This window comes from Doryrhamphus excisus, unplaced genomic scaffold (assembly GCF_037039965.1).
Source record: "Doryrhamphus excisus strain RoL-2023G ecotype Guam unplaced genomic scaffold, RoL_Dexc_Guam_v1.1 HiC_scaffold_60, whole genome shotgun sequence".
Classification (NCBI taxonomy): domain Eukaryota; kingdom Metazoa; phylum Chordata; class Actinopteri; order Syngnathiformes; family Syngnathidae; genus Doryrhamphus; species Doryrhamphus excisus.
This window is the reverse complement of record NW_027621874.1, coordinates 1-13,059: the sequence shown is the minus strand read 5'-3', so window position 1 is coordinate 13,059 and position 13,059 is coordinate 1. Positions and strand designations below refer to the sequence as shown.

Sequence of the window (13,059 nt, the reverse complement as noted above, 5' to 3'; positions counted from 1 at the left end):
CGGCCCAGCGCAAACCCCTTGCGCCGACCCATACGTGCCATTAACAACGAGGCGGGCATGCTGGTCATGGTGTTGGCGACATGCAGCAAAGCGGCGGGAATGGTGGCGCCGATGCCGCTGCCACTGAGCTGCAAAGCCACCAGTGCGGAAGTGGCGACAATCAGACTGTTACCAGTCGTTACCATGCCTTGGCAAAGTGCCAAAAGCCAAACCGTCAGTCTATGATTCATCAAAATTTCTGTATAAGCGCAAAGCGGCTGATTGTAACGGCTGCCCACGCTAGGTGATACAAAGGAATCACGTGCATGTGACAAGGTCACGCTCGGTCAGGGGCAATCGTTCAGGTGGTATCTGTGCTCAGGCAGCGCTCGGAGTCGAGAAACGCCTGCAGTCCGGTCTTTTCATCGAACTCAAAGCGTTCGTTGGTCATGGTGATGCGGGTGACTCGATCAGCGCGAAAGGTACGAAAATCTTCGCGCAATTCGCACCAGGTGGAGAACATCCAGCCTTCGCTGATACTGCAAATCAATAGAGGGTCGCACGCGACGCGAAGTGACCCGACCAGAGCCGTCCTTGTAGTCGATATTGAGAATATAGCGGTGGCGGATCGCGTCGCGAATCATGCCAATAGACGGCTGGTCGTGGTATTTGGGATGAAGATTAAAGTAAGGAGCATCAGCCAGCGCTCGTTTTTCTGGCATTCGGAATGCTGGTCTGCAGTTTGGCGCGCACTTCTTGTGCCGCCATCGCCAGTACCGAATCCCCGGTGCGCTCGACAAAGGATAGACCGATGGCGAGCGCATCAAGTTGATCGTGGGTGAAGGTCAGATTGGGCAGATCAAAGCCCTGACGCAAGATATAGCCCACACCCGCTTCTCCATCAATCGGCAGGCCTGAAGCTTGCAGATGGGCGATATCGCGGTAGATGGTGCTCAGACTGACTTCCAGACATGCAGCCAAATCGATGGCGCGGCATGTAGGCCGCGCGCGCATTTCGTTGATCAATCGGAACAGTCGTTCGGCGCGTCGCATGGGAAGTTGAAGGTCGGTGCAAGTATGAGAAGTATAAGCAGGTCGCGGTTTCATCGAGGGGCTATTGAAACCGCCATGGCTAGGAGGCTGGCCGAGAATGGCAAAATTTGCGATTCTCGCAAATTTCACTCCTTATGCATCAATTAGTTACGAATGCGATTTTTCGAAAAACCTCGTTCTCGGACAGCCTCCTCAAATATTTAGTCCGATGCGGTTGCTTCAATCTCAAACATCAACGGCGCCACTCGCCAAACGCGCGACGCCGATCAAAGTCATCGGTGGCGCAACGCCTGCTGAGCCCAATCGTGTTGCAAGAAGATCGTAGTTTTTTAGGGGTCTCATCGACATCAGTGCTGTACACACTGAGTCGGGTAATGTGACTCCACTGCATCTCTGCGGTTTCGAGCAAAGCCCCCAGATTGTCCAGTGCCATTGCCATCTGGGCTCGCATATCGCCCACATGTTGAGGATTGCCATCGGCATCGACGGCGGTCTGACCCGAGCAATTGAGTTGGCGATTGACGCCTTGAAGGATTTCGGCCTGATTGAAGCCAAATTGCAGCGACCAGGTCGTGGATTGATGGGAGTTTTGATCATAACGCGGTACCTCTTGAAAGTGACAAAGAGACATCATTGAAGCACGACGCTGCTGTCACCCTTATGAGAGCAGAGATTATTGTTGCTCAAATTTATCGGCTTTCTTGATCAGCGTTCGTGCGAAGTTCAGTTTGGGAATGCTGGCCCCTACCTGAGCGTAGGAGCCAGCATTTGTCGAATTCTGCGTTGATGCTATCCTCTTAAGCAGTCAGCAAACAGGTCTAAGACTCGACGAATCCGCATGTCTATCGCACCACACAAGCCACAGCCGCCGGATATAATACGCGCTCAATCACCCCTCCCTTGATTCATGTTAGTCGATTCCCATTGCCATATAGATTTTGATGGCCTTCGTGAGCACCTGCCTGAGTTGTTGCAGCAATGCGAGCTGGTCGATGTCCACCATTTGCTGTCGATTAGTGTGTGTCTTGAGGACTATCCTCGGGTTAAGGCGTTGATGGGATCTGGGTGCGGGTATCTCGATCAGCTGTGGGGTTCATCCGTGTTATCCCGATGCCCGCGATCCTGATGTGGCTGAACTAGTGGTTCTGTGTGATGACCCACAGGTGGTGGCGGTGGGAGAGACCGGGCTGGATTATTATCGATCGGATGCCCATAGCGATATGAGTTGGCAGCACCAGCGCTTCGAGTGCCATATCGAAAGTGCCAAACAGATCGACAAGCCGCTGATTATTCACACTCGAGCGGCGACCGATGACACCATGAGCAAACTCGAACAATTTGATGCCGCACAATGCGGTGGCGTCATGCACTGTTTTGCCGAGGACTGGGACACCGCCAAGCGCGCGCTCGATATCGGTTTTTACATCTCATTTTCCGGCATTCTCACGTACAAAACGCCCATCAAGTGCACGATGTCGCTCGACGTGTGCCGCTAGACCGCGTATTGTTCGAGACCGACTCACCCTATCTGGCACCCGTGCCCTATCGTGGCAAGCGCAATCAGCCCGCGTATGTGCGCCATACGGCAGAACACTTTGCCAATCTGCGTTCGCTTGATATGGCCACGGTCGAAAGGCATTCCACTGAAAACTTTTTCCGCTGCTTCCCTGCTGCAAGCGCCCATCGCAAAGCGAACACATTATGAAATTTCCCTACCGCAAGCCCGAATTGGGCGAATTGATCAAACTTGAGGAGCAACTCTATTGGGGACGCATGCCGCTACCCTTTGCGTTGAATCACGTCAATATTTACATGATCGGTTCGGCTGACAATACCTTGATGCTCGATACGGGTGTGGACAGCAAGCACAGTCGCGCGATTATGGATCGCTGGATTGAGGGTCGACACGGACGCGTTCTGGCAACGCATCATCATCCCGACCATGCTGGGCTGACAGGTTATATGGACAGCAAGGGATGGCCACTTACAATGCAGCAAACCGAGTGGCTCAAGGCTCTGGGTATGTCCAGTGCCAGCGACGCGATTTCTGGTGATCGCCTCGCGGAGTTCTTTAGGGCTTTTGGGGCGCCACAAGAGGTGGTGGATATCCATCGAAAGGCCGGTAATACCGCGGCACGGTGGTTAATATGCCACTTTTTTATCGCGCACTCGATACCGACAAAGCGATCGTGCATGAGGGTTTTGAGTTCGAAATTTTGATCGGCAAAGGACATAGTCCGGCGATGGTGATGCTGCATGACGCCGCGAAGGGCTGGCTGTTTGCGGCGGATCAAATCTTGCCGACCATTTCACCGGTGGTCGCCATCTATTCACACGATAGTGGTAACAACCCGCTGGCAGAGTTTATTGAAACACTGGAAGCGCTCAAGCGACTGCCGGCAGATACCTTGGTATTTCCTTGCCACGGTGAGCCGTTTTACGGTCTGCATGAACGCATCGATAGCTTGCTTGAGCATCATGAGCAACGTTTGCGCAGCATTGTTGAGTTGTTTCATCAGGGTCATAGTCCTTTTGTCATTATGGAAAAGGCCTTTTCCCAACGGGCGCTTGATCAGCATCAGCAGATGTTTGCGTTGGGTGAAGTTTTGGCGCATTTGCGTTACGAAAATCTGGTTTGAGCAATACGCAAGGTGTGTGCGTAGACTGAACGTTCCGGAATCAAAAGCCTTTGTGGGATCGAGCTTTTAGCAAGCCTTTTCATTCTTGGAAAGGCTCGTAATCCTACTGTGTTATTCGCGATCATGCACCAGCCCTGCTTTACTCCTATCCTGCTGTGGGACGCGTGAATCCATCCATGGAGGCTCGTTGTAGCCATCCTGGCTACAAACGCCCACAGCAGGATAGGAGTAAAGCAGGGCTTCAGAGTAAAACTGACACAGTAGTGGTAAGACTTAGACCAGATGAAACTGTCGGTTTAAATCCCATTTATCCTGAGCCGTCGAAGGGTGGCTTCGAGGGGCTCAGCGAGCTTGGGGTATTACCAATACTCGATAGACAAAAAATGGATTGGGCGCCAGTGAGGCCGCAGCACTTGAGTCGGCTGCCGAGTTGACACTATTTTCTCAAGCGGTATTGATTGGTCTCTGAGGTGTAGTGCCGATTGGGAATTTCATCGGACGCCATGCCGCTGAGTACCGCGCGCATATCTTCGACCACACGAGGCGAGTCGATGAAATAAGAATGCTCCACCAAGCCTTCCACCACCGGCGTGACATTGATCAAGCTCACCTTGCCAGGCACAGCACGTGGTCGCCGTGGACCATCGTCACCGAGGCGATCCGGATTGCCTTTGGTTTTGTCGGATATCGCCATCGCCATATCACCGTTGTTGAAGTAGACATTGACCCGCTTGGCCAGACTTGGCAGTCGCTTGAGTTTGTAATCGCATTCAAAGCTGTCGTCATCCTCATCGGCGGCCATCAAAAACACCTGATCCAGTAACCGCGCGGGATGACCATTTGATTCTTTGAGGTAGGCTTGCAAGGCATGACGCAAGACATAATTGCCCATCGAATGCGCCACCAAATGAACTTTTTGTTGGCAGGCTTCCTCGGCGGTAGCGCCCGCGCAGAAAATCGACCAACTTGAGCAGGCCGCGGGAAAAAGCGGGGCCCGAAGCAGCGGCATCTTGGCGGTCATTGGCATAGGCAATAAATGGCATCATCGAGCCGTCCTGATGGCCAGGAAAACAAGATGACATTAACGCCTGGGCCGCCGTGATCTTCGGAGAACTGTTGGGCGACTCGAGCCGCGCTGGTGAGTGCTTCTTTGAAGCTGACGTTGTAGCCGTGAATAAAGATAATCGTATCGGCGAGCGTTGGCTGCCATATCTTCACGGATTTTGAGAAATGTGGCTTGGCTGCCAAACACTGAGCCTTTTGTGCCCTTGACCTTGAGCTCTGTGTTCTTGACCAGACGCTCCTTCTCGACATGAATGCGATATTCGTCCAGATCATCGCCACTGACATCAGCATAGCCAAAACGTAAATTGGCCAAGCCATCGGAACTAAAGCCTTGTCCGAAATCGGTGGGTGTGATTCTTCGATTTGCTCGGCGATTGGTGCCGAATAGACCCTGTACATATAAAACCTCCTAGTGTGGTGATAGGTTGTTCAACCTTCGTGCGTCAATGCTATGTCAGAGCTAAGTGCTCGCAGGAACTGAACCGAGTTCCGGACGTTGTGGGTGAGCATCGAGCTCGAACGTTGCTCTGATGCTATCAGTTCGACGGCCGCAACGCACATAAAATGACAGGAATGAATATTTCGTTTGCCGCGACCGCAACTGAAACACGGGCGCGCTTGGTATCCAAAGCGTTGACGATCAGCGCCACACAGTTTTGAGAAGTTTTGGCCAATCGCATAAAATCGCTTTTTTCGCAAATTTCAGAATTCATGGCTCAATACATCTACACGATGAATGGGGTGGGAAAGGTCGTCCCGCCCAACAAGACGCTTCTCAAAGACATCTATTTGAACTTTTTCCCGGGTGCAAAGATCGGTGTGCTCGGTTATAACGGGCTGGCAAATCAACCTTGCTGCGTATTATGGCGGGGGTCGATAGCGATATTATCGGCGAGGCTCGGCCTCAGCCGGGTATCAATATCGGTTATCTTGAGCAGGAACCTCAGCTTGATGATGGCAAGACGGTTCGTGAAATTGTCGAGCAGGCCTTGGCGTCGATTACCGATGCGCAGAGCGCTTTAGACGCGGTCCTATGCGGCCTATGCTGAACCTGATGCCGACTTTGATGCGCTGGCCACCGAGCAAGCGCGCCTAGAGAATATTCTACAAGCGTCCGACGGTCACAATATCGAGCGCAAGCTCGATGTGGCGGCGGAGGCATTGCGCTTGCCTCTTTGGGATACAAGGTTGATCATCTCTCCGGTGGTGAGCGTCGACGTGTTGCGCTGTGTCGTTTGCTGCTCTCGGGTCCAGATATGTTGATTCTCGATGAACCGACCAATCATCTCGATGCTGAATCGGTCGCATGGCTTGAGCGGTTTTTGAAGGATTTCACCGGGACGGTGGTGGCGGTGACCCATGATCGCTATTTCCTCGATAATGTGGCGGGCTGGATTTTGGAACTCGATCGCGGTCAAGGTATTCCGTGGGAAGGCAATTATTCCTCTTGGCTTGATCAGAAAGAAAAGCGATTGGCTCAAGAGGCGAAAACCGAAGCCGCGCGTCAGAAAGCGATCAATGCCGAGCTCGAATGGTGCGCTCAAATCCCAAGGGCAGGCAGGCCAAAAGCAAAGCTCGCCTCAAACGTTTTGAAGAGATTTCTTCGCAGGATTATCAAGCCCGTTCGGAGACCAAGGAACTCTATATCCCGCCCGGACCACGACTGGGTGACTTGGTGATCGAGGCGCAAAATGTCTCCAAGTCCTTCGGTGATCGCCTGCTCTATGACAATCTCAACTTCAAGCTACCGCGTGGTGGCATTGTCGGCGTCATTGGCCCGAACGGCGCGGGTAAGACTACATTGTTCAAGATGATTACGGGTGCAGAGGCACCGGACGAAGGGAATTTTACCATGGGTGAGACGGTCAAGCTCGCCTATGTCGATCAGTCTCGCGATGCGCTGGATGATGGCAAGACGGTTTGGCAGGAGATCGCGGATGGTGCAGACAACATTATGGTCGGCAGTTTTGTCTCATTCCTTCGCGCGCGTATTGTGGGCGCTTTAACTTCAAGGGGCAGGATCAGCAAAAAGCGTATTGGTGATCTGTCCGGTGGGGAGCGCAATCGCGTGCACCTGGCCAAGCTTCTACGTGCCGGTGGTAATCTGCTGCTACTGGATGAACCCACCAATGATCTTGATGTCGAGACCTTGCGCGCACTGGAAGAGGCGATACTGGACTTTCCGGTTGTGTGGTTGTGATATCGCATGACCGCTGGTTTTGGATCGCATCGCCACGCATATCCTCGCGTTTGAAGGTGATAGTCATGTCGAGTTTTTTGAAGGAAATTACACCGATTATGAGTCGGACTACAAGCGTAGAAAAGGAGCGGATGGCGGATCAGCCGCAACGCATTAAATACCGGCGCATTGATGCGTGATGGATCGATCTTCACTCAAGGTGGTGGATTAGCGTAAAGCTTCGCGCCTTGAAGGGCAAACAGACCCAACTAGGATCGCTGCTGTGATACAGATGCAGCAGCGATCCGATTGGTTCACATGACCACTAGTACTCAGTCTTACTGAAAATTTGGGATATCGGTCGTTGTTTCAGGTGGCTGAGCTTGTCGAAGCCATTGCACCATCCTTCGAGCATCCGGTGGTATTCAGAGTGGTGAAAGGTTCAGCGCTGGCTTCGACAAGCTCAGTCACCCTGAGCAACTCATAAAATCCCAAATTTTCAATGAGACTAAGCACTAGGAGGCTGTCCGAGAACGAGGTTTTTCGAAAAATCGAATTCGCAACTCATTGATTTATAAAGAATTGGATTTGCGAAAATCGCGAAATTTGCCATTCTCGGACAGACTCCTAGTACATAGTCCAAATTAAAAAGACGGCTAAAGGTCTAGGTACCCTGAGTTCGTCGCAGGGTGCCGGATGGCTTCGACGAGCTCAGTCATCTTGGCATGCTGCCAATACTCGACAAATAAAAATGGACTATGTACTAGGCTATTTTCTAGAACAGCAGTCTCAAACCAAGGTGCAATGAGTTGTCCAGCTTGATATTGTTTTGATTGACTTTGGTTTCCAATACACGATAGCCCACGTAGCCAATTGCGGCATTGCCTGAGATTTCCATTTCCAGCCTTGTTGAAAAGTCTAGGAAGGTGTCAGCATCACTGAAGCTTGTGATGCTAGGTGCGTAGAAACCTTCAACAACGGCGCTGAGTGGATTGGTGCGGGCTGGGAAGATGTAGGCAACCCGACCGCCGATGGCGATGCTTTCGACGCTTTCACCGGTGTCCAATTTGGCAGCGATGGCTTTGATGCCCATGCCAAGTTGATAGGGGTTATTGGGACCAGCTGAGCGACCTGCGGCAAGAAGCTTACCAAACAGCATAATATCGTCCTGCTCGTTGATAAAGGCGCCTCCGGAAATATCAGCGCCCCCTTCTTGCAATGAGATGGATTTGTTTTGGTAGGCCAAGCCGAAGGTCTCTTCACTTAGGCTTAGGTCAAGACCGGCACCAAAAACGGATGAACTGATAACTGAAAGAGCAAATGTCAGTGCAATTTTTTTCATGTTGTTTCTAGAAAGAAGAATTAATTATGTGAATTTATAGCATATATCTTTCTATTTGCCGTTAAATTTACGTAATTGCGAGCCAATGATTTACACGGGCTTACTACTTTTGTATTGGCTTTGCATGGAACACGACGTATCGAATTGTCGTAGAGTTGAGGTATCTTCGGTGTGTAATGACGAGCTGTTTTAACTAAACGGCGATAGAGGGTATCGCAAAAGTCAGCGACCCGTTGCTCATGCACTGCGTGTTAACGCACACGGTGCAGACAGTCTTCCAAGTAACTCTCTGTAACTTATTGATTTATATGTATAAATTTTTTTTCATCATTTTCATCATTTCCATGCGGAGCGAGAATTCAGTTACTTCCGATGTCCGCGCGGGCACCGGGCTGAAACGCTTCCAAGTAAATCTCTTTAAGCTATTGATTTATATACATAAATTCTTTCGCCATTTTCCACATTTCTATGCGAAGCGAGGATTCAGTTACTTCCCGATGTCCGCGCGGGCACCGGGCTGAAACGCTTCCAAGTAACTCTCTGTAGGCTATTGATTTATATACATAAATTTTTTCGTCATTTTCCACATTTCTATGCGAAGCGAGGATTCAGTTACTTCCCGACGTCCGCGCGGGCACCGGGCTGAAGCGCTTCCAAGTAACTCTCTGTAACTTATTGATTTATATGCATAAATTTTTTTCATCATTTTCATCATTTCCATGCGGAGCGAGGATTCAGTTATTTCCCGATGTCCGCGCGGGCACCGGGCTGAAGCGCTCCTAGATAGATCTTGTATCTAAAGTACTCGCTGTTAACCTTTTGCCGTCCTCGTCAGGCTTGAACGAGCTGTTAAATCAGGCTTCGAAGCTCTCGGCGCAAGACTTTGCCGACATTGGTTTTGGGTAGTTCCGACACATAGACATATCGAGACGGTCGCTTGTAATTGGTCAGTCGTTCGGCGCACCATTGGTCGAGGTCTGCATCGGTGATGGATGTGTCGCCGAGCACAACCACTGCCACGACGGCTTCTCCGGTTAGTCTCACTGGTTTCGCCGATGACCCCGACTTCTACAACGCCTGGTGATGGGCAAGCTGCTCCTCGACTTCGTTGGGATAAACATTGAAGCCCGAAACAATAACCATATCCTTTTTCCGGTCAACAATGCTTACCCTGCCCATGTCATCAACAGTGGCGATATCTCCCGTAGCGAGCCAGCCTTGTTCGTCGAGCACCTCGGCTGTTGCATCAGGTCGGTTCCAATAGCCTTGCATGACTTGTGGGCCTCGCACACAGAGCTCACCGACTTCACCTTGCGAGAGTTCATTGCCTTGCTCGTCGCGAATCAGTACTTCGGTGCTCGACAGTGGTAAGCCCACGGTGCCGTTAAAACTCTGTGTTGTCACAGCGATTAATACACACTGCCGGCGAGGTTTCGGTTAAACCATAGGCCTCAAGCAGTACATTGCCGGTGACGCGTTGCCATCTTCGGCGACCGATTGCTGAGCGGCCATCCCGCCTGACAAGCAGAGTCGAAACTGACTGAAGTCGACTTTATGAAAAGCCTCATGGTTAAGCATCGCGTTAAACAGCGTGTTGACTCCTGTGAACACCGTCGGCTTGAAGCGATCAAACTCCTTGACCAGTGCAGGTATGTCACGGCATTGGGGATCAAGAGGTTGGTTGCGCCCATGCGCATAAAGGTGAAGCAGTTGGCCGTGAGTGCGAATATATGATAGAGCGGCAGCGCGGTGACAATGCGCTCTGAGCCCACTTGCAGCCTGCCTCCGATGACCCATTGGTACGCTTGTTCGAGATTGGCGAGCATATTGCCATGGGTCAATATCACGCCTTTGCTTGGACCTGTGGTGCCACCGGTGTATTGCAAAAATGCGATATCGTCTTGACCAACCCCGGGTTTGTTCCATGCCGCTTCGGTCGCCAGAGCCTGTTTGTAGGGCGTGGCGTGTAGTTGATGCGCGGGAACCATTTTTTTGACATGGCGCACGACAAAATTCACCAGCTTGCCCTTTAGGCGATTAGATCGCCAAGCTCAGTCAGTACCACATGTTCCAGCTCGGTATCGACTCTTGCCGACTCGACGACATGAGCGAAGTTTTCCAGCACAATGATAGTCTTTGCACCTGAGTCCTTGAGCGCGTGATTGAGTTCGCGACTGGTATAGAGGGGATTGATGTTGACGATAGTCAGCCCGGCTTTGAGTGCGCCGATCATCGCGCACGGATGTTGGATGCAGTTGGGCATCATCAAGGCGATGCGGTCGCCTTTGTTCATCTTTAGCTGTGTTTGGAAGAAGGAGGCCATGCGGTCCGACACTTCATCCAATTGCCTATAGCTAAAAGATTTGCCGAGATATTCAAATGCACTCAGTGATTTAAAGCGAGTGAGTACATCGCTTAAAAACTCGCCTAGGAGGCTGTCCGAGAATGACAAATTTTGCGATTTTGCAATTTCATCCCTTATAAATCAATTAGTTACGAATGCGATTTTTCGAAAAACCTCGTTCTCGGACAGGCTCCTAGTGATGCGTATTGGTCGGTGGTGATATCCGCAGGCACGCCATCGGATAGTGCTTAAGCCAGATTTTCTTCATGGTTTCCTCCACATCAGTGAATATAAGGACAGGCTCCTAGTTATCGATGACCCCATGACATTTTTTGAATTTTTTTCCGCTGCCGCAATGGCAGGGGTCATTTCGTCCCGTTTTTGGTCGTTCGTTTACGTGGGTCGAGATGGTCGGAGCTTTTGCGTCATAAAAGTACCAGCGACCATCGATACGGCGGAACTGACTGATCTCATGCAATCGATCACGTGCCTTGCCCTTTTCACGATATTCGGCGATCAGTTCAAGCTCGGCTTCGTCTTGTCTGATGTCGGGATGATTGATGGTTAGTCCCAAAAATTCCGAACGTTCGACCCAGCGAGCGAGATAGGCCCAATCGATTTCTCGGCGTTTTTCTTCTGCATAGGATTGACGCAAGAAATCGATGTCGCCGACCACGTGCGCGCTGTAACGAGCGCGCATTAGAGTTTCTGGGTCTTCAGGCCAAGTTTCGGTGCCATGTAGAAATTTCCCGCAACAATTCGCGAAAGATTGATCATTGCCGCAGTAACAGGTTGTAACATCGAGGTGGTCACGCCGTTAGGTAATTGGTTGAGATAAATCGTGTTGTTAGCAACACAATCGCATTGGCTGGAAGTATAATCCAAATCCCTCCTTGCTACGCAATATCATAGGCGCATGACCCCGGAAAACTTGACTGAAGCTCAACGCGATCAGATTGAAGCCGCAGTATTCAGACGTTTGTTGGCTCATCTTCGTGAACGCACTGATGTGCAAAATATTGACCTAATGAATCTTGGCGGATTTTGTCGTAACTGCTTCTCCAAGTGGTATCACACTGCTGCCTCGGAGGCTGGTGTTGAGCTGGATTTCGATCAGACGCGTCAACATGTCTACGGCATGCCGTATGACCAGTGGAAGGCGCAGTATCAACGCGAAGCGACCGCCGAGCAGAAAGCGCAGTACGAAGCCAATCATCGCCGTGCTGACTAAAATGATCGTGGGCGCAGGCCTTGCTTGATCTGTAGTCTAAGTGGCTGATTTTCATCTAGCTTCATTGGCATGTGCTCTGGTTGACATGGTTTACTGGTGATTTGTACAACTCATTCAATAACGTAGCCAGCGCGGCAATGCGCGGTGATGCGGCGAAGTGGCGTCTCAGTGGTTTTGAGCTTGCTGTTAAGCGCTATTACTTATTCCACCCTTAGCAACCTTTAAATAGGGTGAAACACTCTTTTCAGATTTTGCTATTGCCGGTCGGTCAAGTCGTTTCAGGAAAAAATCACGCCCGCTTTTGTGTAATGACGCCTGGAGGTGCGACAGAATTTGATATGATACGCCGGTTTAGTCGCCGCCAGCTTTACTCCAATAGAGGATTCACCCCACATGTCCGACGAGCCTATTGATCACTCCCTGCTCGACGGTAGCAATCTGGCCTATATCGAAGAACAATTCGAAGCCTATTTGCGCCGCCCGAACTCGGTAGACCCTTCCCTTCAGGCTTATTTTGATGCGTTGCCCGGCCAGTTTGCCGATATCTCGCACGCTCCGATCAAACACAAATTCAAATCCATCGTCATGCAACCCGGCGGTGCTGCTGCGCTTCCAGCCGGCAATGCCTCGGTGCAAGAGCTCAAGCAAATCGGCGTGACCCAACTGATCAACGCCTACCGCACCCGTGGTCACCAGATCGCCAATATCGACCCACTGGGGCGCAATCGCAAGCGCTCGGCGATTATGCGAGAGGTCAGGCTGGAAGAATATGGCCTGTCGGCTGCCGATATGGATACGGTATTTAAAACTCCATCCTTATTTGGTGTGGAGCAGGCGAGTCTGCGTGAGATCGTCAGCCGTTTGGAAGTCACCTACGCTGGCACCATTGGCTTTGAGTTTATGTACGTCGAGAACTTTACTCAAAAGGAATGGTTGCAGGAGCGCATCGAACCGATCCAAGGCAAGGGTCAATGCAGCGCCGAAGAGAAAAAGTGGCTGCTGCAACGGCTGACCGCTGCCGAAGGACTGGAGCACTATCTGCATGCCAAATATGTAGGGCAAAAGCGCTTCTCGCTCGAAGGTGGTGAGGGCTATATCGTGATTCTGTCAGAGCTCGTCCGATTGGCCAATCGCGCCGATGTGCTGGAGATGGTGGTCGGTATGGCGCATCGTGGTCGATTGAATACATTGGTCAATATCCTTGGCAAAAACCCGGCTGAACTATTC

The 13,059-nt window shown here is 51.2% G+C and overlaps 1 pseudogene; it reads left to right on the top strand.

Annotated features, from left to right (window-relative positions):
• The first annotated feature begins 5,468 nt into the window (after positions 1 to 5,468).
• Positions 5,469 to 10,227, top strand: LOC144898061 (energy-dependent translational throttle protein EttA-like; annotated as a pseudogene).
• The last annotated feature ends 2,832 nt before the right edge of the window (positions 10,228 to 13,059 follow it).